The sequence below is a fragment of the Neovison vison genome, chromosome 5, assembly GCF_020171115.1.
Source record: "Neovison vison isolate M4711 chromosome 5, ASM_NN_V1, whole genome shotgun sequence".
Taxonomy (NCBI): Eukaryota; Metazoa; Chordata; class Mammalia; order Carnivora; family Mustelidae; genus Neogale; species Neogale vison.
In genome coordinates, this window is record NC_058095.1 from 122,245,343 (window position 1) to 122,271,364 (window position 26,022).

General features: G+C 35.6%; 1 pseudogene; it reads right to left on the reverse strand.

Annotated features, from left to right (window-relative positions):
• Positions 1-3,630: 3,630 nt before the first annotated feature.
• LOC122907455 overlaps positions 3,631-26,022 on the reverse strand; it is an 84,762-nt pseudogene continuing 62,370 nt past the window's right edge.

The following is a 26,022-nucleotide window of genomic DNA, read 5'->3' on the forward strand; positions in this document are numbered from 1 at the left end:
ATGTTGACAACAAATGCCTCAAGAAAGAGGTCATGAGAGGACTCAGTTTTTCTTTATAGTATGAATTTTAAAGGTTAACTACATCCAGTTTGTCTTAGTAAAAAAATTTAAGATTTTATTACTCATAAATATAATCAACCCTTTAAAAATAAAATCCATTCTTAATTCTATCATCATATCTATGGATAATGAACGTTATTTCTTTTAAAGATTTTATTTATTTGTCAGAGAAAGAGAGAGAGAGAGCAAGAGCAAGCAGGAGGAGCTGGAGGTAGAGGGAAGAAGAGGCTCCCTGTTGAGCAAGGAACCAGATATGGGACTCCATCCCAGGACCCTGGGATCATGATCTAAGCCAAAGGCAGATACTTAACTGTCTTAGCCACCCAGGCCTCTCTGGATGGTGAACTTTAAAACTTGATCACCTGCTTTGTAAACTAATGCTTTATTTTAATTGTATGATTAAAAAAAAAAAAGCCCAACTACTTATTTTGTATTTAAAGTCTACCCTTTTTCAAAAAATATGAAATTATCATGAAGGATTTTGTTTTTTTTATGAAAGGGTAATGAAGTTTTAATATTCAGATTGTATTTATAAATGGAGAAAGAGGAGGGCAAGGAGAAGGAAAAGAAGGAGAAGAGGAAGAGGAAGAAGGAACAGGAGAAGAAAGCTTTGAATTATTCAGGAGCTCAGCATGTTTTGGCAGGGCCTGATAGCAGATTCAGGATATTATCTATAATACATAGAGCAGATTAAGCAATTTTCCTCAGTAATGCCTGGCTTTGCCTCCTGTGTGAAAATGGGTTTATTCTTGAAGCAAGACCAATTGAAATCTTAAAACCAGCAGAATTCATCTTTTTCTCTACTTCAGTTCCTTCTGCTTCTGAGTGGCTGTGATATGCTCAGAACTGCAAGAGGCCTCAGGATACAACAGTGAACAAGACATGATTTCTAACCTCAGGCATCTAAAGAACTCATAACCTGTGTTGGAAAATCATTGTTGATACAATCATCAATGTGATAAATATGATACTAACATAAGCAGAGCTGCTTATGAGTGCAGAGGAGGAAACATTCGTTTGAGGAAGCTTTCTTAGAGCCTTGAGAAGATGAAAAGGTATTCACCCAGGCAGTTCAGTCCATTCATTTAATCATTCAACAAATAATGCTGAACCCCTCCTCTGTGATGACTGCTATAATGGCATTGAGCTTGCAATGTGATCAAAGAGCAGCAGCATCCCTTCCTTCCAGGTTTGTAATCACATAAATAATTCTGTAATTGTACACCATGGCAGATGCTATGTATAAAAGTTTCAGGGTATAATGAGAGTATATAGGACACCTGACTCTTTGGGGGGACGCTAGAAGGTATAGGTCAAAGAAGACTTTCTGAGGAAGTGACTCTGGTGCTGAGATCTAAAGATAAGTTGGAGTTAATTTAAGGCAATGACAAGGAATGGGGAAAAGTACACGAAGCAGAAGGAACAGGCTGTACAAAGGCTGTGGCAGGACAGTGCACGATATAGTGACACAGTGAAAACAGTGTGGTGTGGCTGGAGAGCAAAATGCAGTGGATGTGAGAGGCTAGATATGGCCGTGGGGAGCAGATCACCTGGGTCCCTGTAACCCAGATTAGAGATGTTCAACCTTCTCAAGAGATTTAAACAGAGAAAATACCTGGTTAGAGTGAAAAAATACTTTTGCTTCAGTTTAGAGAGTAAGTTTCGCGAAGCCCTAGTCAGGAAGCTATTAGCAATATGTCTACATGATAGACCATAGTAACCTGGACTCAGTAAAGATAGAAAAGAGAAATGGAAACTTTACAATTTATAAATTAAAATCAACAAAATATAGTGGTGTATTGGCTATTAGCTATTCAGTGGTGTATTGCTCTGGCTTGAAGGATAGGGGAGCATGCTGTTCAATAGCGAACAGTGGGAGAAGAAGAGACTGGGAAGGTGGTCAGGAGTTTGGCTCAACTGGCTGTTTAGGATATGTCTAGAACGTGCAAGTGAAAACACTGTAAATTGGATATATCAACCTGAAACTGAGAAGCCTGCTAGAGATTTATATGTAAAAGTCACAAAAATATGCCTCGTAACTGAAGACCAAAGGAAGGGTGTCTGTACAAGGAATGTACAGAATGAAAAGAGGCAAGGATTGAAGAATATGCCTTGAAGGGCATTTGACATTTCAGGATTGTTTTGAGAAAACTGAGTCAGCAAAGAAAAAAGAGAAGGAGCAGTCAGAAAATAGAGGACATCCCAGGAGGACGTGATGTAGAAGTTGAAATAAAGATGGAGTACTCAGATGGGTTTAGCATTCTAGAAACTCAAGTAAAATCAGGGCTAAAGTTGCCCACTGATTTAGATTACTTATAAATGTCATGGATGACCTGATGAGGAATTGTTACAGTAGGGTCATAGGATTGCAAGCTGAATGGGAGTGGTTTGATTAGTATGGAGATTGAAAAATTGGTAAAGTAAGTGTTAACTAATTCGGGCAAGGAAGGATTAGTGTAAATAAGGAGTAAGGGAGAGCTTTCAAAAATTGCTGAGATGAATTTGGGGCCATATTATGAAATTTAACTCACCAGTAATACCTAATTACAGTTTATAATGATTTTTAATTTATAAAATAGATTTACATGTTGTTTTTACCTCTATAATCTGTTCAATTTCATCTTGTTTCTGGCATTTTGGTACCTTCTTTCTGTTCCTCTCAATTCATACTTTTATTTTTCATACCAAAACAAATTATTGCCATTGTCTTTGCCTAGCATTCTGTCCCTCCATTCCAGTTTAACTGATCTTTTCTACCTGGATAGACTAGTGTTTTAACCATAGGATACTTGTTTGTATCTTGTGCCTTTGACTATCCAGTCTCAGTTTGACCTTCTTTTGGCTTCTGTTTTTCATGCCTTGTTTGTTGGAACCCATCAATCATGCATAATGACCTGGTTTTCCAGGATCTTCTGAGCCTGTTAGTATAGGAGCCATGCCAGCTGACACATATAAGTGCATCACTAGACTGTCAGTAATGTTAGACATTCCACAATAAGTATTTAATAAATTTAGGTAAGCATTTGTTCTTTCCAAAAAGTCAAATATCTCTAAACATCGTATGAGAATCATCACCTCAATTCAGTTTCAGTCCCCCTTTTCATTGTTTTCAAACAAATTTTTATTACACAAAGGTTTTCACATAAGTGGATATTTCTCTACTTTGTACAAAATTATTCTTAACTCTCCACAGAAAGGTGCTTCTTAACTTTTCATCTGGTGATGGCAAGCACCAAAATCCTGATTTTAACAGAATACAAATGCCTCTGTGATTTAAGGTGAAAGCAGTATTTTGGTACCTGGCTCTTGTATTCAGTTATCTGTAATATACCAATGTCTTATTAAAAAATAAAAAATAAATTATCTGTAGGCATGGACAGTGACAATAGTCAACCATTATATGCTGTCAACTGAAACCAGTAACTGATAGTTGTAGTGATTTTTAAAACATCATCCAGTCTTTTCTTTAGTCCTTTCCTTCAGCTGACTTCTCTGAAGTTATTGTTGAGGAGCTCAGCCTTGAGCTTCCTCTCACAGTTCATTAATAAGGGTAAAGCACTATTCTAGGAATCAGGACATGTCACCTCTCATATAACCTCCCATTCCTCCCATTCTGCCCATTCCTGGGTCCTTCTCTTTAGGAATTTCAGGGACTATAGCTTCTGCTGCTGTTAACAGAGAAGCCACTCCAGCAGCATCCAAGAAAGGAGTTCTGACAACCTTAGTTGGATCAATGATTCCTTTTCTACCATATTCACAAAGTCTCCAACTATAGCATCATAACCAACTTCTGAGGAACTCTGTATAATTTTCTCAATCGTCAGTGACCCTTCAACACAGGCATTCTTAGCAATGGTCATTGCAGGAATTTTAAGTGTTCTCTTAGTAATTTCTATACCAATGTTTTGATCTTCATTAGTTGGAGTTATTTAATCTAAGGCTGGAAAGCACCAAAGCAGAACACAACCCCACTGCCTTCTTCAACAGGAGCTTGTGTAGCTTTGACGGCATCTGTAACTCTGTTCATTCACTTCAACATCACTTGTCCCACCAAACTTAAGCACAGCTATTCCTGAGAGTTTTGCCAGAAATTCTTTCAGCTTTTCGTATTTTTTAAACTTTTTTTTTTAAAGATTTATTTATTTATTTGACAGAGAGAGAGAGATCACAAGTAGGCAGAGAGGCAGGCAGAGGGAGAGAGGAAGGGAAGCAGGCTCCCCGCTGAGCAGAGAGCCCGATGCGGGACTTGATCCCAGGACCCTGAGATCATGACCTGAGCCGAAGGCAGCGGCCTAACCCACTGAGCCACCCAGGTGCCCCCAGCTTTTCGTATTTTCTAGTTGTGATGTCTAACTGCTCAATGACTCCTTGAATATGGTTTTCAACTTGAGCCTTTTCACCTTTTCCTTTTAAGAGCATGGCATCATCTTTTGTCACAATGACCTCTCCAACTTTTCCCAAGTCATGAGGCTGAACATCTTCAAGATTTAAAGTCAATCCTTCTCCACACATTTCACCACCAGTAGCAATAGTCATGTCTTTAAACCTGTTCTTTCTATTATCATCAAAACCTGGAGCTTACACTGCTACAGCCTAAAAATCAACTTTTAGCTTTCTCAAAATGAGTGTACTCAGAGCTTCCCCATCAACATCTTCAGCGATTATGACCAGGGGCTTACAGTGAGTGTTGGCAATTCCAAGAGCAGGTACAATGTACCGGACACTAGGATTTTCTTTTCACTCAATAGAACGTAGGCATCTTGGAATTCACATTTCTGAACTTTTGATGCATTAATAAAGAGAAATATATCCTCGATCAAACTTCATGCCTTCTATAACTTCTAATTCATCATTTAGTTTTTCCATCCTTTCATGTTATGACACCCGTACTTCCAAACTTTTTCATTACATCAGAAAGGATTTTACCAATTTGTCACCAGAAATCTTAGCACCCTGAGCAATTTCCTCAGGGGTCATCACAGGTTTAGACTGCTCCTTAAGTTGAACAATTACAACATCAACAACAAATAGCACATCTCTCCTGATTTCCACAGGATCAGCACCCTTGCTAAACTTTTCAAAGCCTCCCTTGGCAATAGAGCATGCCAAGACAGTAATAGTGATGCCATCCCCAGCCCCTTCCTTTGTGTTACTGGCAACATCTTTGAATAAGTTTGACACCAATGTTTTTATTTATCTTTTAAGTTAGTTGACTTTGCAATAGTCATACCATCTTTTGTTACTTTGGGACTTCCACAAGTCTGTTCAGTAATTGCTGTTCTTCCCTTTGGCCCTATAGTAATGGCTACAGCATCAGCTAAAAGGTCTATACCTGAAAGCATTAAGGTGGGCATCTGCACCAAATTTTACATCTTTGGCATAGGCCCAAGTGAGATGAGGTACCAGTGACCTGGATGCTAGCCTAATTTGACAAGAACTACAGGTAATCCAAATGTTTCTGCTGGGTGGTGGTAGGGAAAGCCACCGATGAGGCAGACCTTCAGAGGCCAGTAAGAGTTCAGTTTCCTTTGTCAAATGAGAGCTAACCAACTGTGCCTTCCTTCAAAAGTTGACAGGTAGAAATAAAATTTTTATCAAGGGAGAAGTTGAAGAGGGTTTAGAGACTTGACTCTCTTCCTTCTTGATATCTCCATATCCTTATTTGTAAAATGAAGAAAATAATTTTTCCACATTGATTTTAAGAAGATTTATTGATATAAAGTTAAACTATAATTAATTATTATTATTTGCAAGTTAAATGGAATTGTATATTTGGGGTTAGGTGTGGCAATTCATATCATATGAATTTTGTTTTCTTTGCTTTTAAAGCTTCTAACTGGGCATCACAGGACTATTTTATTTACAGTTTCTTTGCCAATCAGTGTATCTTACTATATTATGTCATGTAAGTGGCAAATTAGTGGCATAGCTAAATATAATGAAAGCAAGAACCTGCATACTTTTCCTGAAAGTGTTAGGTCATGTGATGTATATTCCTGATAAGTACAATAGAAAGAGATCATATTCTTCCTGAAACTCATGTAACAGTGCTGATCTTAAAATAGTCCATGAAAACAATAGCTTGCTTATATAGCAAGTTATGTAATATAAGACAGTTATATGTATAGTATCTCATCCTCAAAATGACCATTTGAGATTAATGTGATTTTATGAACATGTAGACAAAGACTCAGTTTGGTTATAAAATTTGCCTGAAGTCACACTATAAGTAGTAAAGTGAGAAGTAAAACCAAGATTTCGTTTGTTCAATTTCTCTGGTCTGTGGAATGTTTTTTCCCACAGCTGAGTAAGGAGTAGACTCATAAGCATACATCAGTCACCTGTGAATTAGTGGTGTATTCCTAATCTGGGAACTGGGAAGATATGCTCAGTTGTGATCTGTGTTCAGACACCAGCTTGCAAATGTTTTTAACTTCCAACGTGATTTAGCCAAATAGATTAAATAGAGGGCTCACTATTTAATTCTCCTTCGCTCTATTTTGCATAGAGTAAATGTGTGATAGAATAATTCTACATCACTGTTCTTAGATGGTGCTAACATAGAACACTGTGTTTGGCAAGTGGACCAGAGTGTTACAGTGCCAAAAAACAATAATGAGAGTCTCTTTCTAATTTTCAAGAAGGTTAATTTTCTTGGTTATAAAGAAGTTATTTCTTATTTCTGAGTTTGCAGAAAATAAATTAATTTTCCAGGTTTTCTTTTTACTTCAATGTTTTCTGAAAACTTTTGCTACAACTTATTTGCCCATGAATGTTAATGGATGGCAAAAACCCAATAAAAACAAATTAAAAAGGAACATTAATACTAACAATTTAGGAACAGTTGATTATTTCCAAAACTTTTTGTGTTTGATAGACAAGATTGCTTGTGGTTTTGAATTTATATTGCATATTAATAAGAGTTGAAGTTTCTATTGTGAAAATTGTTCCTTATTCTTACTAAATCTTTTTTATCATCTCATAGCATTCTTTAAAGGATTTGATAGACCATAAGAAATAACAGTATTTAAGGAACTCTACCATCTAAACTTGGAGCATAGTTTTTATGCATTAAGGTATAATTATAATCTTAACACATTATAAATCAGGGCAGTTAGTTGTTTTACAGCTGGCTTTGAATGACTCAGGGAAATGGTTTAAGTTGCTTCTATTATTTGATGTTGCTGCCTAACAAGTAGCCCCAAAATTTAGTTGCATAAAATGAAAGTCATTTTATTATTGTAGGGCTTTAAGGGATTTGGGGAACTGATCCAAGGGATAGTATATGATCATGAGGTGACAGTAACCTATAAATGCTTTCTTGGGCTGTTTTGACAGGTTTGCATGTGGGCAAATCCCTCAAAGCAAAAATCTGTCCAGATGCTTCTGCGGGGGTTTACTTGTCTAGGAGATCTAGGTAATGTTGATCACCAGCACGGGAAAAGTCTTTGAGTCAGAAGGCTCTGAAGAACAGTGGCAGCTTGGTGTCTTTGAACCACAGGCTTATTTTATCTATGGCTGGCAGAGGGTGGGTGAGGCTTCTCAGGATATACAAAGCAGGCAGGCCTTAAATGGCCAAAAATCTGCTTGTGTAAGCTATTTCTAAGACAATTGCATATGTAAAAATTTGTGTTTGGCACTAGAGGGATTTTGAGCTAATAGGTCTCAGTCTGCACTGAAGAGTAAACAACCTGGAGTCGAAATCACAGAGGCCTTCTTTTAAAACCAATTTCTGTAACAATTATGCTTATAGTTCTGTGAATTGGGTCAGAAATTACATCAGAATATGGTGAGAATGGCTCAAGCCTTCTTGTCTCCTGAGATAACTGGAGCCCTGGTGGGTAGAGATGATTGGATGAGTCAACTGGAGCCAGATATCTGGAGCCCTGGTTACAGCCGTTTGCCTGATTTCTGGGTTCTTCCCTATGTGATATGTCCTGGGACTAAAATGTCTAAGAGGTGTCTTTACTGACCTATCTGATGCTTGGATTTGGATCCTTAAAAAACTGAGAGCTAGCCAACCATCTCTCTCTCTCTGTCTCTGATTCTCTCTCTCATTTTGGATTTTTCACAGCATGGTGACTTCAAGGTGATGTGGATTGGGAATATAGGTAACGTACAGAGCCGACGTCCAAGAAGAAATTCTTGAGAGGTTTTTGGTGCAAAAACATGGTTTTATTAAAGTACGGGGACAGGACCCATGGGCAGAAAGAGCTGCTGCACCAGGGTTGTGAGGGGTGGCTGATTATATACTTGGGATTTGGGGGAGGTAAGGAAAAGTGAGGTTTCAAAAGGATTTTCACATGTTAAGGCCTCACAGGATACTGGATGCCTTGCCATTGTCAGGTTAAGGTTGTTTTTTCTCTAGTAAGACATTAAGACAGTTGAGAGCTTCCTGGAGGGATATAATATATATCCCAGCCAGGATGGAGCTGGGGAGCTTGCAGTGTGTCAGTTTGTGCTTTGTCCTCAACTTCTGCTCCCTCACCAAAGGTAGTTTGGCTTTTTACAAGGTGGGGTTGGCATCCTCCACAGCAAACATTTAGAGAGATCTAGGTGTAAACTACAAAATTTTTTATGATGTAACCTCAGAAATAACACAGGAACACTTACACTGTGTTTGATAGTGCAAAAGCAAATTGTGGTGTCAGCCCATACTCAAGGAAATTTCAGCTTATATTTAAGGGAGTGAATAGTCCATTAGGGATTAGGGGACCATATTTGGAGATTACTACTACAAAGATAAATTTCTTTTTGTTACAATTAGCATTTTCTTTAAATGTAATACCTTTTCCTTTTAAAACTTAGTTGGTTAATACATAATTTTCTAACTAAAATAATATACATGGGAAAACATTTAATCTATTTTCCATGAGCTAGATTGAAAATTTAGTTTGATCTGAAATTGAATCAGATACATGCATATCAGCAGCATAAATGTATAGTTAAATAAATGTATGGTTAAGAAAAAATCTGAATATTCAAATAGTTTTAATTAAGGGTTTTCTTAATTTTCACTTCTATATTGTGCAGCGACCACAATTACTTTCAAAGAACAGGGAAGACATAATATACTATGTTAATAATTAGACTATGCCAAAGGTATCCCTATTTATATTAGAAATTGTGCTTTTGGCTGAATGAAAATAAAATGAGATTAGAGAAATTATGAATTCTTTAGAATGGAAATTATTTGGAATTGAGTATTGAACTTTCATATTGTATGTGCTATTATTCATTCATTTTAAGTATATATCCAATTACTTTTTCTTTTGATTTTCATAGTTCTATGAAGATTATATTAAGTATAAAACTATTAAATAGAAGAACATTAATATCAAGATTTATTAGAATTCCTCAAAATGCTCTTTTACCTTGATATGCATGGAAATGTGTATCACAGACACACAAGGGGACATATCAAGTGAACTTCACAAATTAGAAGTAAATCCAAATGAGTTATAGAAAAATGAAATGAGGGATCCCTGGGTGGCTCAGTCAGTTGAACATCTGCCTTCGGTTCAGGTTATGATCCCAGGGTCCTGGGATCTAGTCCCATATGGGCCTCTTGCTAAGTGGGGAGCCTGGTTCTCCCTCTGTCTACCACTCCCTCTGCTTGTGCTCTCTCTCTCTCTGACAAAGAACTAAATAAAATCTTTAAAAATAAAAAAAAAAAAGAAAGAAAGAAAATGAAAAAGAAAAATGAAACATGAGGGTGCCTGGGTGGCTCAGTCAGTTAAGTATCTACCTTTGGCCCAGTTCATGATCCCAGGGTCCTAGGGGTATCATGCGGCTCCCTGCTCAGCAGGGAGTCTGCTTCTCCCTCTGCCCCTCCTCCCACTCATTCTCTCAATCTCTTTCTCTCTCTCTCTCAAATAAATAAAATCTTAAGAAAAAAGAAAAACGAAACAAGAAATTTTGTGACCATTATGTTTAAGTAAACTAACTCTAACCTGCCTTCTAGATACATACACATCAATTTCCCAGGTGTTCTGTTGTACCATGAAAATATACTAGACAGTTTTTAAAACTAAAAAAAAAAAGCATTCAGAATGAAACAAAGTATGCAACAGTAGATGTTCAGGCACATATGAAGAGATGTGGCATGACATCTCAAAAAAGGTAGAATTTAGTTAAAAATTAATTTTACCTTGCAAAATGATCAATAATACTTTCTTTTTAACTATTTTTTTGCTGATCTGGGCAAGTGCGACTAAGGACAATCTGCATGAGAAGTAGAATTTAATGTTGACTCTCAGAAAATGGATGAAACCAAAAAAAAGATCCTATTCCATTATATTTAGTTGTGTGGAGTTGTGCAGCTGAATCTAAAAATGTCAACCTTCATAAATGTATATATTTAACAAGTTACCTATGACATGGATTTTGGCCAGGATTATCCAAGAGTGCATGTGAGGGTGTGGTTGTGTATGTATGGTTGTCTGTGTTGTCTCAGAAAACACAATGAATAAAGTAAATATTGAAAGAAATAGAATGAAACTACTTGAGAAGCTGAGATACAGGAGAAACTTAGAATGAACAGTCAAGGTTTGAGTATATACTTCACCACATCCATGTGGTCTTGGATATGGTAGGTAACTCCTCAACTTTTTTTTTTTAAGTTTGTATTTAAATTCCAGTTAGTTAACATACAGTGTAATATTAGTTTCAACTGTATAGTATAGTGATTCAAAACTTCCATATAACACCTGGTATTCATCACAAGTGTGCCCCTTAATCCCTATTACCTATTTCACCCATCAGCCCTCTCCACATCCCCTCTGGTAACTATCAGTTTATTCTCTGTAGTTGAGTCTCTTTATTAGTTTGCCTCTCTCACTATTTCCCCCTTTGATTGTTTCTTAAATTATGCATGTGAGTGAAGTCATATGGTATTCACTGTCTTTCTCTGATGGACTTATTTCGCTTAGCATAGTACTTTCTAGCTTCATGTCATTGTAAATGCCAAGATTTCATTCTTTTTATGGCTGAGTAATGTTCCATTATATATGTATATATGTATATATATATATATATGTATATATATATATAAAACATCTTTTTTATCCATTCATCAGTTGATGGTCACTGGGCTGTTTCCATAATTTGGGTATTGTGGATAATGCCTTTATAAACATTGGGGTTGTGTGTATCCCTTTGAATCAGAAATTTCCTAGTCTTTGGGTAAAATACCTAGAACTCCCCCAACTTTTAGTTTCTCTATCTCTAAAATGGGGATAATAATTCATTACAGAGTTGTGATGAAGGTTCAATGAATAAGGGAAGAGAAAATTCTTTAAAAATTCTGGAATGCTAATCAAAATTTTGATATGGAATTCAATTTAAACTTTTATCCATCATACAGAACAGTAGTGATGTTTATACCAGAAACTGCTGAGAAACTGAGTTTGTGTTATTATGTTAACACAAGAAACATCGTGTATCAGTCAATTTTCTTGTTACTGTGAGTTTGTAATGCTGGTTTCTATTAGGAGAATACTATTTCATGGCTGAGGGAAAAGCCTTTATTTTCTATATGTATATAGCTGTTATCTTAATAAAGTTGTTATTGCATTGGGTTATTTGCATTGATTCAGGTTGCCTAGAATTTCCATTATGTAAATTTAGTCCCTACCCAAAATACTTTGTTTGGCAATTGCTTTCTCAATTTAAAAGTTTGTCTCACTTTAATACTCCACCCCAAGCTTCAATTTTTTTTTCTTTTATTAACTTTACACACTTGCAGTTTGTTACTTATACAACCACTGGGATTAGAATGACATATATGGGTGACTCAGCTGTTCTTTTGATCTGGACAAGAGATATTATCATTTAATTCCTAGAGACTTGGCAAATTTATTAAAGCTCAGTTTATAAAATTACTCGGCTAATATATCTCTGCAAAAGACAACCCAGTAAGTTAATATTGAGCTCAAAGTCTGGAAAATTCTTTTCTCTTAGACCAAAGAGAAAGAAATATCATGATGCAATTTGTTCATCCCAAGAACAAGGAGATGCATTACATTCTAAACCTGTTTCCAATGAATTTCTAATTGCTTTATTTTCTTATGGAATATGGATTAGCAAAAATGATCTGTATGTACTTCTAGATGAAGGAAGGCAAAATGAATAAGAATCACAGAATTTTTTGAGAGAACTTTAGAGATCCAATATTTTTTTTTGAATCATCAGAAGCCTCTCCTCCAATGAAATCGTGTATTGGAGAGCTGGGAAATAGAGGTACTCTATCAGTGCTTCTCCCCCCGCCCCCCATCAGTGCTTCTTGAACTTCTATGAAATCACCTGAGAGTCTTGTTAAAATGTTGATTGTGGTCTGAAGCAGGCCCAAGATTCTGCCTTTCTAACCAGTTCCCAGTGGTCGCTACTGTGGCGGGTCCAGGACAACCTGTGAGCAACAGTAGTTGATTGGTTCTAAATTTAGCTGAATGTTGGACACATCAGGGGATCTTTAAAAATACTGATGCCAGGGGCGTCTGGGTTGCTCAGTGGGTTAAGCCCCTGCTTCAGCTCAGGTCATGATCTCAGGGTCCTGGAATCGAGCCCCACATCGGGCTCTCTGCTCAGTGGGGAGCCTGTTTCCCCCTCTCTGCCTGCCTCTCTGCCTACTTGTGATCTCTCTCTCTCTCTCTGTCAAATAAATAAAAAATTTAAAAAATATATTGACGCCACATCCCTCCCCTCTTCCACCTGGGATTCTGATTTAATTGATAAGGATGTATCCTGGGTATTAGGATTTTAAAAGCCCCCGGGGCTATTCTAATGTGCAGCCAAGTTGAGCCAGTTGAACACAACTGCTATAGTAAAAAATGTGCATGTGAGTGTGTGCATGTATGTGTGTTGGGAAGAACGGGTGTTACAGATCTTACTTATCCTTCCTGATACCTCTCTCCTACACCATAAGAAAAATACACTTAAAGTCTGTGTAAATACTGTGTAAAGACTGTGACTGAAACTATTCAGAACTTTTTAATATAAATGCATTTAAAAATGCACTGTTAGTAGAATTTTTGTTCTGTATTTCATTTCATTTAATAATACAACATAGATGAACAAACACAGAATAGCACCACCATTTTTAATGATTGTGAAATATGAATATTATATGATATGTTTTACTAATCCTGTAATATTAGGCATTTAGGATAGTTTTTTCCAGTATTAATGAATAGGGTAATGAATATTATGCATCAAATATTTTTGCACACAAATATTTTATTTCCTTAGAATAGTAGAATTCCAAGGTTAGGCATAGAGGCAGTCAGCTTGGTGGGGAGGAGTATTTAAATCACTGATATTGTTTCAAATTGCCTGTGCATGGTGATAATAAAAGCAAACCAGCTTTTAGTCAGCTTTATTATTGTTATAAATTCTCTATACACAATGCCCCTCCTTATTGCCAGCACCCTGGGCATACTGTTCCCACCACCATGCCTTGGAAATGAGTTCTAAGCCAGTGCCTCATAATTATTTTCACAATCACTGTGTGGAAAGGTATGAGAATTCCTAGGGTTATAGATATATATCTCTCTATTTTATGCAGAAGGTCATACAGTATCTCCAATAGCAAAATCTAAATATAAATAGAAGAATGTTTATTTAAATTTGTTTTTTTTTTTTGCTAGAGAAACTAAATATTTGTTATTTCTGATAACCATTTGTATTTCTTCTTTTGTGATTGGTTGCTTAGTTATTTCTTTTGACTGTTTTTCTGATTCTGTTTATATTTTCTTATTGATATGGAAAAACAAGTTAGCAAAGCTGTCATTTATTTTCCATAAAATATAGGTAATTTCTTCAACTTTGTTTTTGTCAACTTAATCTGTTTTTGAGGTGATTTTTTTTTCTTTTTTCTTTTTCTTTTTTTTTTAGGTGTGGAAGTTTACATTTTTATGTAGTTGGATCCATTGATCTTTTCCTTCTGGCTTCTTCAGAAGTCTTAAGGCCTCTCCCACACCAAGTGTATGTAACTAGCCACCTAAGTTTTTATCCAGAATTTTTAATGTTTATATTTTCCTTTAGCTCTTTAATTCATTGAAAATAATTTTGTTGATTAGCATTATATGGGGAGGTAATTTATTATTTTTCCCCAAATGTTTAGTTGACAAAATAACCATCTACTGCTTTGTTCATCTATTACCAATTACCTCATATTATATTTGATCACCTAACACATTAAAATATATTATATGTATTCCTGAATGATCTGATCTGTTCTGTTCCGTTTTCATCAATTTCTTGTACTAGTATTAAGAGTTTCTGTTATTTTAGCTTTAGAATATCTTTAATATTTAGCAACAGAATTATTCTTTTTCATATAATCTATTTTCCTGTGATCATTTTTTCAGAAAGACGTAGAATACTTTTTTTTCCAGTTTAAATAATAGTGTTCTGTGACTTTTATTTATAACCTCTACATTTATAAATTAATATATGTTAGCCTTGGCAATTATATAGCAGAAGTCTTATCATCCAGTAACATTTTGTAGATTTCATTCAAGAATTATTTTCTGATATTCAGGAGAATCAATTTTGTCTTTCTCACACTTATGCTTATATATTCCTAATTTGTATATGTAATATCATATGTGTATATATATGTGGATTTGATGCATGTGTGTGTGAGGTGTTGCTATCTGGTCTATGATAGGCTTCTAAAAAAAATCATCACCCCACCCTTTTTTCATTTCCCTAGAGCTGTACTAATAGCCTAGTCCCAAACCCTATGTAAGACAGAGGAAAGTAAAAATCAAATGATTTTAAGAACAAAATATGTATAAACCATAGAAATGTAGTAATTTGAAATCCAGAGAGACTATCTTGCTTATAATCGTATTAGAAGGTATCAAAACTAGGAATAGGGATTTCGGTTGGAAGAGTATGCAACTCTTGATCTTGGGGCCTGCGAGTTTGAGTCCCACACGGGGTGTAGAGATTACTTAAATAAGCAAAACTTGAAAAAACAAACTAGGAATAGAATAAAAGTCAATGGGCTGAACCATACTAACTGCAAAGAACTTGTAATATGGTTGAAAATATAAAATGAACACAAACAAAAGATTCAGGCAAAAAGCTAAGACAGTGCATGGTGAAACATAACTAGGTATAATAGAAATTCTGCATTATTGAACTTAGAAGTGTGTGTCAATATATTAGTTATCATTTACTAAGTAAATTTATTTGTCCAGAGTTCATTATAATAGTAAGAAGAACCAGGAAGATGTGCTTGGTTAGTTCAGTTTTGTGACAGAGTGCCAAGGTCAATTTTTATCAACAAAGAAATGAAACAGAACTGTCTAATAGTCCAGTTTAATGCACTCATTTTATTCAGCTATCCATGGGAATACAAATAGAAACCTGCAACTGATCTCCTGGAAACTCTTCCAGCTCAGCAATCTGCGAATAATATCAAAGGACCTTGAAACAAGTATTCAATAACTTTGTGTTAAAAAAAAGTTAATTTCACTGTATTTTTTTTTTTACTCTTTATTTCTCTGCATGCACTCACACACACTGACCACTGCTGCCACCACCATCACACACATCCACAAATTGCACAGATTTAGGATCATTAAATATTGAGTTTTGTAACCTGCTTTTGATATTCTTAATATTCATGTTTTTTCTTACTTTCTATATCTTTATACTTTGTTTTCATAGCTTTTTATTTTTTCCAACTTTTTAATATAAAATTATATTAAATTATTTTTAAAATTCCAACATACTAATTTTACTTGTTTGGAAGACTTAAACATAAATTTTTAGTACTAATAATTTTATTCAAGAGTAGAAATAAATTTTTAACCTAAAATAGTGAATAGGAAGAGGTTCTGCATTTTCCAGGTCCACATTTTCCCTCCACCAAAATCAAAAGGCAGGTGGAAAGAAATATATGAAACAAATATTTTTAGAAATTAAACCAAAGTCACAAAAAAGGAAGGAAGGAAGGAAAAGAAAAGGGAGGGAGGGAGGGAAGAAAGAAAGGGAGAGAGAGAGAAAAAAGGAAAGAAGAGAGGGAGGAAGGGAGGAAGGGAGAGAAAGAAAACAAAAATCAACATAGGACTGTGATTCCTGAGTAAAGGAAAATAAATGATAAAAGTCCCACAATCTTTTTAAGAAAGGAATCCCAAAGGAGCCCAGCTGGGTTGAGGGAAAGGTTGTCAAAGTTTGGGAAGGCCAGGTTGGCTAAAACTTGGATAAGAATAGTTGAAAGGAGGAGAGATACATGGAGAAAGAGCTCTAGAAATCCAGAGTATTCTTATATCTTAGGCTCTATACCAGTCTACACATGACTAGGGTGAAACTTGCATAGCCTGTGAAGTTTATGGGGAAGGAAAAGTTACCAGGTAATTATAAGTCCAATTTCCAAAGCTTATTTAGGGTTATTTGCCTGAGTTTCTATGAATCAGAGTGAAAAGATATTGAAGAAAAGAGGAGACATGCAATGGACATTCCAGAAGTACCATCCCTTAGTAGTGGGGCTAAAATAGCACTGCAGGAAAGACTATTTAAGACTCATCTTTTAAAAGAAAAAATCAAGATTTTAAATGATTAAATGATTCATTAAGTAACCTAATTGCCTGCCAGTGTGAACTCAAATAACTCAGTAAAACTACAGCAATATGTAGTGCTCAACAATGTAAAATTTATGGGCACCTGGGTGGCTCAGTTGGTTAAGTGACTGCTTTTGGTATAGGTCATGATCCCAGAGTCCTGGGATCACATCCAGCATTAGGTTCCCAGCTCCATGGGGAGTCTCCCTTCTCCCTCTGACCTTCTTCCTTCTCATGCTCTCTCTCACTCTCTCAAATAAATAAATAAAATCTTTTAAAAAAAGTAAAATTTAAAATGTTTGCAATCCATTAGAAATTACTAATATGTAAAGAAACAAAGATTTGTGATACATAACCAGTAGAAAAATCATTTAATAGAAACAGAAATGACAGAGATGATAAAATTAACAAAGACATTAAGTGAGCTATTAAAAGATGCTCAGTATCCTCAGAATTTATAGAAAAATAGGAAAAAAGAATATTCTAAAAATCAAAACACTAAATATCTGAAATATAAATTTTATTGGGTTGGTTTAAGAGCTGACAACATTGAAGAATTAAATATAAAAACAATATAAGAATAAAATGTTAGTGAACTTACATAAATAGTAACAGTATTATTCAAAATGAGCACAGAGGAAAATATTCAGTGAACTATGGTAATTTATCAAGCCCTTTAATGTATGAATACTTGGAGTCACAGAGAGAAAGTGCAGCAAAAACATACTTGAAAAATAGTGGCTGAGGTCTTTCCAAATTTGAGAAAATTAGAAGCTCATAGATCCAAAAGTTTAATAAACCTGAAACAGTATATTAATAAGGAAGACCACACTAAGCATGTCACTATCAAATTTCCAAAAACCTAGGAAACCTAAGGAAAATAGAAAATCTTAATACTACCACATTCTATACCAGAAAAACTATCTTTCAAGAATTAAAGAGAAAATAAAGATCTTTTTCAGGCAAAAAAAAAAAATGATTTTAGATCCAAGCCAAGAAATGAAAAGTATTAAAAATGACACACATGTGTAATTTTAAAAAATTTGTTTCATCTTTTAATTTTATTCAAAGGTTCTTGACCATTTAAAAAAGTTATTTATTTGTCTTTTAGAGAGAGAGAGCAGAGGGAGAGGCAGAGGAAGAGGGAGGAGAGAGAGAATCCTCAAGCATACTTTCTGCTGAGTGTAGAGCCTGACTCTGGGCTTAGTCCCATGAACTCGAGATCATGATCTGAGCTAAAGCCAAAAGTCAGTTGGTCACTTAACCAGTTGAGATACACAGGCACCCAGGAAGATGTTTGACATTTCCAAAACATGAAAGATGTTTTTCATTCCAAAAATGGAACAATATGTTATGGAGTTTCTAACATGTACCAAAACAAAACAAAGACACAAAAGATGAAAAGAGGGATATGAATATATACATTTTTAATACTATCAATAAATTGGTATAACATAATTTAAAGTAGACTGTGATCATTAAAAATGGATATTATAAACCCCAGAGAAATCAATAGAAAATAAAAGAGGCATAGCTACTAAACCATAAGTGTATATAACATAAAGTCATTGAAAATTCACAATTTATAAAAGCCAAGGAACAGAAAAAGGAATAAGTACCACACAAACCATTAGGATGCTAAGGCCAAGATGATAGATTTAAACCAATCATATCAATAATTACATTAAATGTAAATGATCTTGACACTCCCATTAAAAAGCAAATCAGATTAAAAAGAAAAACTCAGGGCACCCAGATGGTACAATCGGTTGAGTGTCCTACTCTTGGTTTTTGGCTTAGGTAGTGATCTGTGGATCCTGAGATTGAGCCCCATGTTGGGCTCTGCACTCAGTGAGGAGTCTGCTTAAGACCTTCTCTCCCTCTGCTCCTCCTCCCCATGCTCCCTCTCTCTCAAATAAATAAATAAATATTTTTAAAAAAGAAAAACAACAATATGCTTTCTACCAAAAGTAATAACAAATGAAGACACAGATAACTGAAGGAAAAAGTGGATAAATATACCATAGAATTACTAGTATCAGATATTTACTAATATCAGAAAAGTAGATATCAAAATGATGAATATTACCAGGAATAAAGATAATCATTTCATAATGATAAAGGGGTCAACCATAAAGAAGACATAGCAGTCTAAAACGTGTATACATCTGATAGCACAACTTCAAAGTACATTAAGCAAAAATTGACCTAAGTGAGAAGAAGAAATAGGTAAATCCACAATTTTAGTTGGAGATTTCAGTACTCTTCTCTTGATGTTCCTAGGACAAGAAATAGAAAATTAATAAGGATAACAAAAAATTAAACAATACATTCAGTTTAATTTCATTCAGTTCACATATATGCAGCATCCTTACCCAACAACTGCAGCATGTGCATAAGAAGATCACATTAAATTCAAAATAAATAAAAGCAAAGAAATAATGAAGGCAAAGCAATCAATAGATCCTGAGGTGTTTTACAAAATTAGAACATACTAACTCATTGACAACACCTGAGGTTGTACATCCAATAATACACTAGAAACTTACAGAGGCCAAAGATCTTAATCAAGAAAATTCTTTCAGGCAAGTGCAATGTTATTTTTATCCCTCAATCTCTCACAACACCTGGAATAGTACTGTGTACATAGTGACAGCTCAATAATATCTGTTAAATTGAATTATTTTGCATCATTGTATGTGTTTTTCTAATGCCATCTCTGAATCCATCAATTTTGGAATCTCACTATTGGAACTCGTGCTGTTTTAAGAATTAAAAAGCCAAAGAGTATGTACCATCAACACCAGTAAGCTTTCAATAACCTTTAAAACTTCAGATATTAAAGTTTCTAGAAATGTTCCATCAGCTATATGTGCACCAAAAATGATTCAAAATACACATAGCAAAAATCAGCTATGAAGCCACAATTATGACTAATTATCACCTTTATGGGAAGAGAACACCCCTCACCTTATGAAGGGTGTTTGGCAGGGAGTTAATCAATAGCTTCTTACCCATGATCCCAAAGGAGACAGCTATTTAAAATGGACTTGGTTCGTTTATCTTCTGGTTGCAATTACTTCAGTGAAAAATGATTAATTATTTTGAGTGTTCTTTAAGTACAAGTTCATGTATTCTGTCTGTTGGGGAGCATGGGCCAGTCAGATAGGGTTAGTAATTGGGAAAGGAGAGAGAAGCTTGCATTTGAGATCAAGATTTTGGTAAATGAGGGGCGCTTGGGTGGCTCATTGGGTTAAGCCTCTGACTTTGGCTCAAGTCATGATCTCAGGGTCCTGGGATTGAGCCTGCATCAGTCTCTCTACTCAGCAGAGGGTCTGCTTCCCTCTCTGCCTGCCACTCTGCCTGCTTGTGGTCTCTCTCTCTCTCTCTGTTGAATAAATAAAATTCTTAAAAAAAAAAAAAGATTTTGGTAAATGATACTCATTTTGCTGAGGAGTGACAAAGCTCATTCATGCTTCTTCAGTTCAATTTAATTTATTTCCTGAACTGAAGTCTTCTCCAATTTTGAAACTAATTTGCTCCTCTGTCGAACAGTTACATAGATCTCTGGTCTTTCCTCCAACATTCAGCGGACTTCTAATCTGTTCAAATCTCTATCTTCTTTTGTTTGTTTGTTTGTTTCTAGATTCTGAATTTCTTGAAGGCAGAGATCATGCTGTCTTGCTATCTGCTATATCCCCAGAGCTGTTTCCTGTGTCTGACACATAGTATGTGTTTATTAAATGTTAAATGAATTAATTAATTATGAATTATTAGGATTAAACAACAATTTTAGTAGATTACTTAGGTGAGCTCCTTCTTGGAGATCTTATTTCTGTTGGGGTCCATTATCAAAGGAACGAGACAGACAAAGTGAAAGTTATGCAAAGCTTTATTCTATGCCAAGCATTAGAAGACAGACTGACTGTCCAGGGATGCCTCCAAAGAGAGTGACCCCCGACCCGATCTCACAGGCTGGTTTTATAGAGCATAACCACAGACCCAAGGTACGTGGCTTCTATTGTTAAGGCGTTTACTCCTGGAATCAATACCCGGAACTGACACCAGGAACTACTGGGGCATTTATTCCTGGAATGAAGTCTGTGGATGTAAACAACAGTATGGCTACCTAGGCAATATGGAGCCGCTCTGGCTAAGCAGGCCCTAATAGTTAAACAGATTTTAACATTAAATCGGCCCTAACAATTTCATCTTTAAATCTGACTTTTGCTTTTATTGGTCTGTCTTTATAATGTTAGATTTTTAAATATATTTTGCAGGCTCAGAGTTGGGAATATTAATAGTAGTTATTCTGCTTTGTTGTATAAATGTTAAGCATAACAAAACTATTTTTTCAAATATCTACTTACTCTATAGCAATCACAAACAAGTAGTTATAATAATTAAATTTTATAGTGCATACAATTTTTCATTTGAATTTTGTCTGTATTACTAACTATTGTCAAAGCTAGCTTTCTAGAACTTGAAACATCTTTCTCATAATCACAGCACTTGCACTGATAGAACGAAAACAATCATATAAAGCAAACTCTTCAGGCAATTATAATATATTAAGCTCTTAGTAAGTCCATTTATAAATTCTTTAAAACAGGATTTTAAGCACAGATTTGCAAATCTCTGATTGTATTGAAGAAGAAATAATTTTTTGACAATCATGGAGAGATTAGCTTAAAAAACATCTTAATTATTTCAGGGGTTTTGCAACATTTTAAAATTTATTCTTAATGCTTCCATAGTAACACCCTGCATGAGTTTACACTAAACTCTTGTCAGGATAGAAAAATCTTGGTATTCTGGGTTGAGAAATAGGAGAGTTTCACAGTGTTGGCTCTTTGATACATCTTGTTTTTGAGTAACTAACAGCCTTTTACAGACTAAATGCCTGATATCTCCCTGCTGCCAAGGGTGCATGGGATATCTCTCTAATCCTTGCACTCCACTTTTCAAGAGGGCACTGGGGGTGTTCATGCAGTACCTGGAATAAGTCCCCATGCATACAGAAACACAAACTATCTTCTAGAAGATTTTTCTAGCTGGTATTACAGATCTGCTTCATGAACTGTGTAATACATTCAAGGAGAGATAGAGCAGACACCTAATTTTAATAGATGCTTATTTGCAGGTCAAATATCAGACAGGTAGTTTATAGTAGACCTTGGCTTCTGACATGTTTACCTGACATTTTTACCAGCCAAAATACTTACAACATTATTATTGCTGCGATTTCCCCTTACTCAAGGCTAGGATACGCATACCTCATAGAGACTATCTCATAGAGACTCCCAGAAATGTAGCCTTACACCTTGCAACACTCCTGACTTTAGGGAGCAAAACATTTCATATTTGTGGGCTTCTGTTTTGTCTTTAAGCCATCCTGGACCAGCTACAATATAACTAGAACTCTGAAGTCAGACCTCAAAAAATACAACCGAAGGATAGAGCTTAGAACCAAGAAAATATATTTAGGTCTTCCGAGGCTAGTGCCAAATACACTTTCCTACTAGTTTCTGGATCTCTGGAATATATGTGGAAGGAAGGATAATGTTAAATTTGGCCCACTGATTTCCCCAAGGCAGCATTTAAGTTTTCCCCCACTTTAATTAACATATACTTTCAGAGTCTCTAAGTGACCCAAATTTTATTGAGAAATAATAAAATTAAATAAAATTTTAATTATGCAGGAAGAAAACTAATTTTTATTAATACTGTGTGCTGGATATATGTTCAAATATATTGTTCCTTCTGATGTTTATAGCAACTGTAATATGGGGTAAAGGTACCTTCTCAGGACAAAATGAGGTACAGAGAGATTTATAACTTTCCTATACAGTTAATAACGTTAGGAAAGTATTCAGTCCTCTTTTATCTTGCTCCAAAAATGCATTTTTTTCCTTACACAACCTTCCTTTTATAAGCTCAGAAATTATGCAAAAGACATTGATAGGCTCTTGCATGGTTTTACCAAGGATCATAAACAACTTCATTAAAGATTTAGGAAATTTCCTAAGCAGTAGCTTTTTAAAGATTAGCTGCCAAAAAAGGTTGTGGAAGGGGGCTTGGGTGGTTCAGTCAGTTAAGCATGGGTCTCTTGATGTAGGCTCAGGTCATGATCTCAGGGTCATAGAGTCCGAGCTTTGTGTAGACTCTGTGCTCAGTGGGGAGTCTGCTTGTCCCTCTCCATCTGTTCCTCTCTCTCTCCCATAAATAATAAATAAATAAAATAATTTAAAAGGAAAACAAAAAAAGAGGGAAAGCTTGTGGAGTCTCTTCCCTGAGAATCTTTGCAACTTAAGTGAAATGGCCTGGCCTTTATGTTCACATTGCCTACTTAAGAGGAAGGCATGAGCTTTGAGAATTTTTTTTTTTTTGAAAAATAATGCTGTGCTTCCCCACCCTTATTCGTAGTCTTCTCCTTCACTTCTTATCACAATAAGAATCTGTTTGTGAGACAGCTGGCCTAGATGTGTAGACTACCATCGTGAGGCTTTTTCTCTGTACATAAAGTGGGTATAGAGGGATAATCTTCACAGCATAGGCTTCACTAGAACCATGCAGCACCTACCTGAGATCAGAATAATTCTTATTCTAAAGTCACTAAAATTTTATTTCATCCTTTTTATTTTTTTATTTTTAAGAGATTTTATTTATTTATTTGACAGAGAGAGAGATTACAGGTAGGCAGAGAAGGAAGCAGTGGGGGGTGGGGGGAAGCAGGCTCCCGGCTGAGCAGAGAGCCTGTTGTGGGGCTTGATCCCAGGACCCTGAGATCATGACCTTAGTCAAAGGCAGAGGCTTAACCCACTGAGCCACCTAGGCACCTCTATTTCATCCTTTTTAATATAACATGTGTCTATATTCTGATTTCAAGGTAACTGAAATCCCAGTAGTTACTGTGAGAAGCACCATTTGAGTTAACTCATTTCTTAACATGACTTCTCAGTTGATAAACTTTTCAGTAAGCCCATTGAAGTTAAGGTACCTTAATTAAGGTAACAGATAGTCACTAGACTTGTAGCTGAACATAGAGTATTAGTTCAGTCATCCTTGCTTCCCTTAAATGTGAATACTACACAAAAACTGCTTTTGAAGGTTGAAATTACATTAGGAAGCTTAACCAGCACGTGCTATATTTTAGCCCATTACCCTCTGATTAAATAGTAGTTGTCTGTATTGTGACATGAGACTTACAACATATTTACCAAAATTGGAAACATACTGAATGAACTGAACAAATTTGATGAGTTGGAGGTGATTGGTAGCTTCTCAGACAGGTCTATTCACATACTCAAGAAACTTTGAGAATGAGAAACATTCCTTCCTAGGGGGTATAATACATTTGATAATGTTCTGGAATTCCATGGCCTGCAGATTAGCAGTTCATAATTTCTAGTCAGGAATGAAGTGATTTGGTATGGCCTATCATCTGCTAAATAATACCTTGTTACCCTTTTCTTTTGCCACTATAGAAAAGTATATCTTATTATGCTCTCATTGGCTCCAGTTCTGACTTCACGATATATTTTATGGAGCAAGGACTCTAGCAGTATAAAATGTCATTTTAATTTGAGAAGTGTGTTGGCCTTACTTGGTGTATACAAATGATATTATTGGAAAACAGTAAAAAATGTATATTTGTAATATTTAAAAAATATCAAACCAATTTACCTTCGTATCTACTATTTAATTAATAGTAAAGTAGTTGATTCTGGCTGAGATAGCTTTAAAAAATTCCCCTCAGTTTGACTAAACTTTAGACAGGTTTCTTTCTGACCCCCCTCTTATTAGAACATTTACTTTAGACAACTTGCAGTTGTAAATTCTTTCTCTGCTCCTTTGAGAAGTAAATCTACAATCCAGAAATGCCTTTCTCAAGGACCTGGAATCATCAGGAAAGGTAGTGCCCCTGTCTTCTATTCTCTGTGGAAAGGTAGAAGCCTAACTCACTAAGAGCCAGTGAGTAAACACAGATGGCATCATCACGTGTGAACCCTAATATCCTGTAGTGCTTTTTCACCGGCTTACCCAGTATTTAAAAACACTTCTACCTTTTGTTTCAGTGAAGTTGCTTTCAGTCTCTCCTATTGCGATAGTCTATTTCCTCTATTGCAATGATCTTGAATAAAATCTCTCTTGCTTTTTTAGCTGGTCTGGTGCAGTTTTTCTTTTACAATGTATACCGCAAATAAAGCCCTTAGGAAGTGTCAGGCATATTTCTAAGTGCCTTCATATGTTAATTAATTTAAATTTATGAAAACCCATGGGGCGCCTGGGTGGCTCAGTGGGTTAAGTCTCTGCCTTCGGCTCAGGTCATGGTTTTAGGGTCCTGGGATCGATCCCCACATCAGGCTCTCTTCTCAATGGGGAGCCTATCCCCCCCTTCTCTGCTTGCCTCTCTGCTTTACTTGTGATCTCTTTCTCTGTCAAATAAATAAAATCTTAAAAAAAAAGAAAAAGAAAGCCATGTGAGATGTGCACCATTATCATTATCTGCATTTCGTCTCATCACATTGAGGTGAAGTTAACTTTCTCAAGGAACAGAAGGAAGGAAACAATAACGGTTTGTCCCTCACCTACTCTTAGACCCCAGAGACACTCAGTCATAAAAGCCCATTCATTTTTTTCCCTTTAAACTAATGCCATGTATGAATTTTTACAGATTGTGTCATTCATTAATTTGCTCAATATACAGATATTGACTTACACTATGTACCAGAGCTGGGAAGAAATATCAGATAAGACAGACATGTTTCTTTATCTCATAGAACTTAGTCAATAAGGACATGGAGAGGGAAGCAGGCAATCTGAGTGGCTTTTGATAAGGTAGTGAATGCAGCTCTGAAGCATATAGACTGGGAACCAACATACATTTAGTTAGTCTAGGAGATCTTGCCAGGGGAAGTGACCCCTAAACTGAGAACTAAATCAAGGAAGATTAAATTAGGGTAAGTATTCTATGCTGAGAAAATGTCATATTCAAACAAAATATCACATGCAATGCCTGCAGCAGGAGAGAATCAGGGACATAGAAGGAAATAAAACAATAAAGTATTATGAAAACCAAAATTATACATGCAAAGAACCGAGGATTGTCCAAAGGAGAGAGTAAAGATACAATGGTAAGTGAAGGTACTTTTTAGGACAGAAAAGGTAAGGTTATACATAGTAGGAATTTGGGGCTTGAATATTAGAGCAGCGGGGAGCAATCCAAAAAATTTTATGCAGGGAAATCAAGACAGTATTTGTGATTTTTGAAAACTCTCAGTGTATAAGTATAGATAAATGAAATATATATAAATATATACACATATATGATTTATATATGTAGAATAGAATTTAGACAGAAATTGCATAATAGCTGAATTCTACCTTT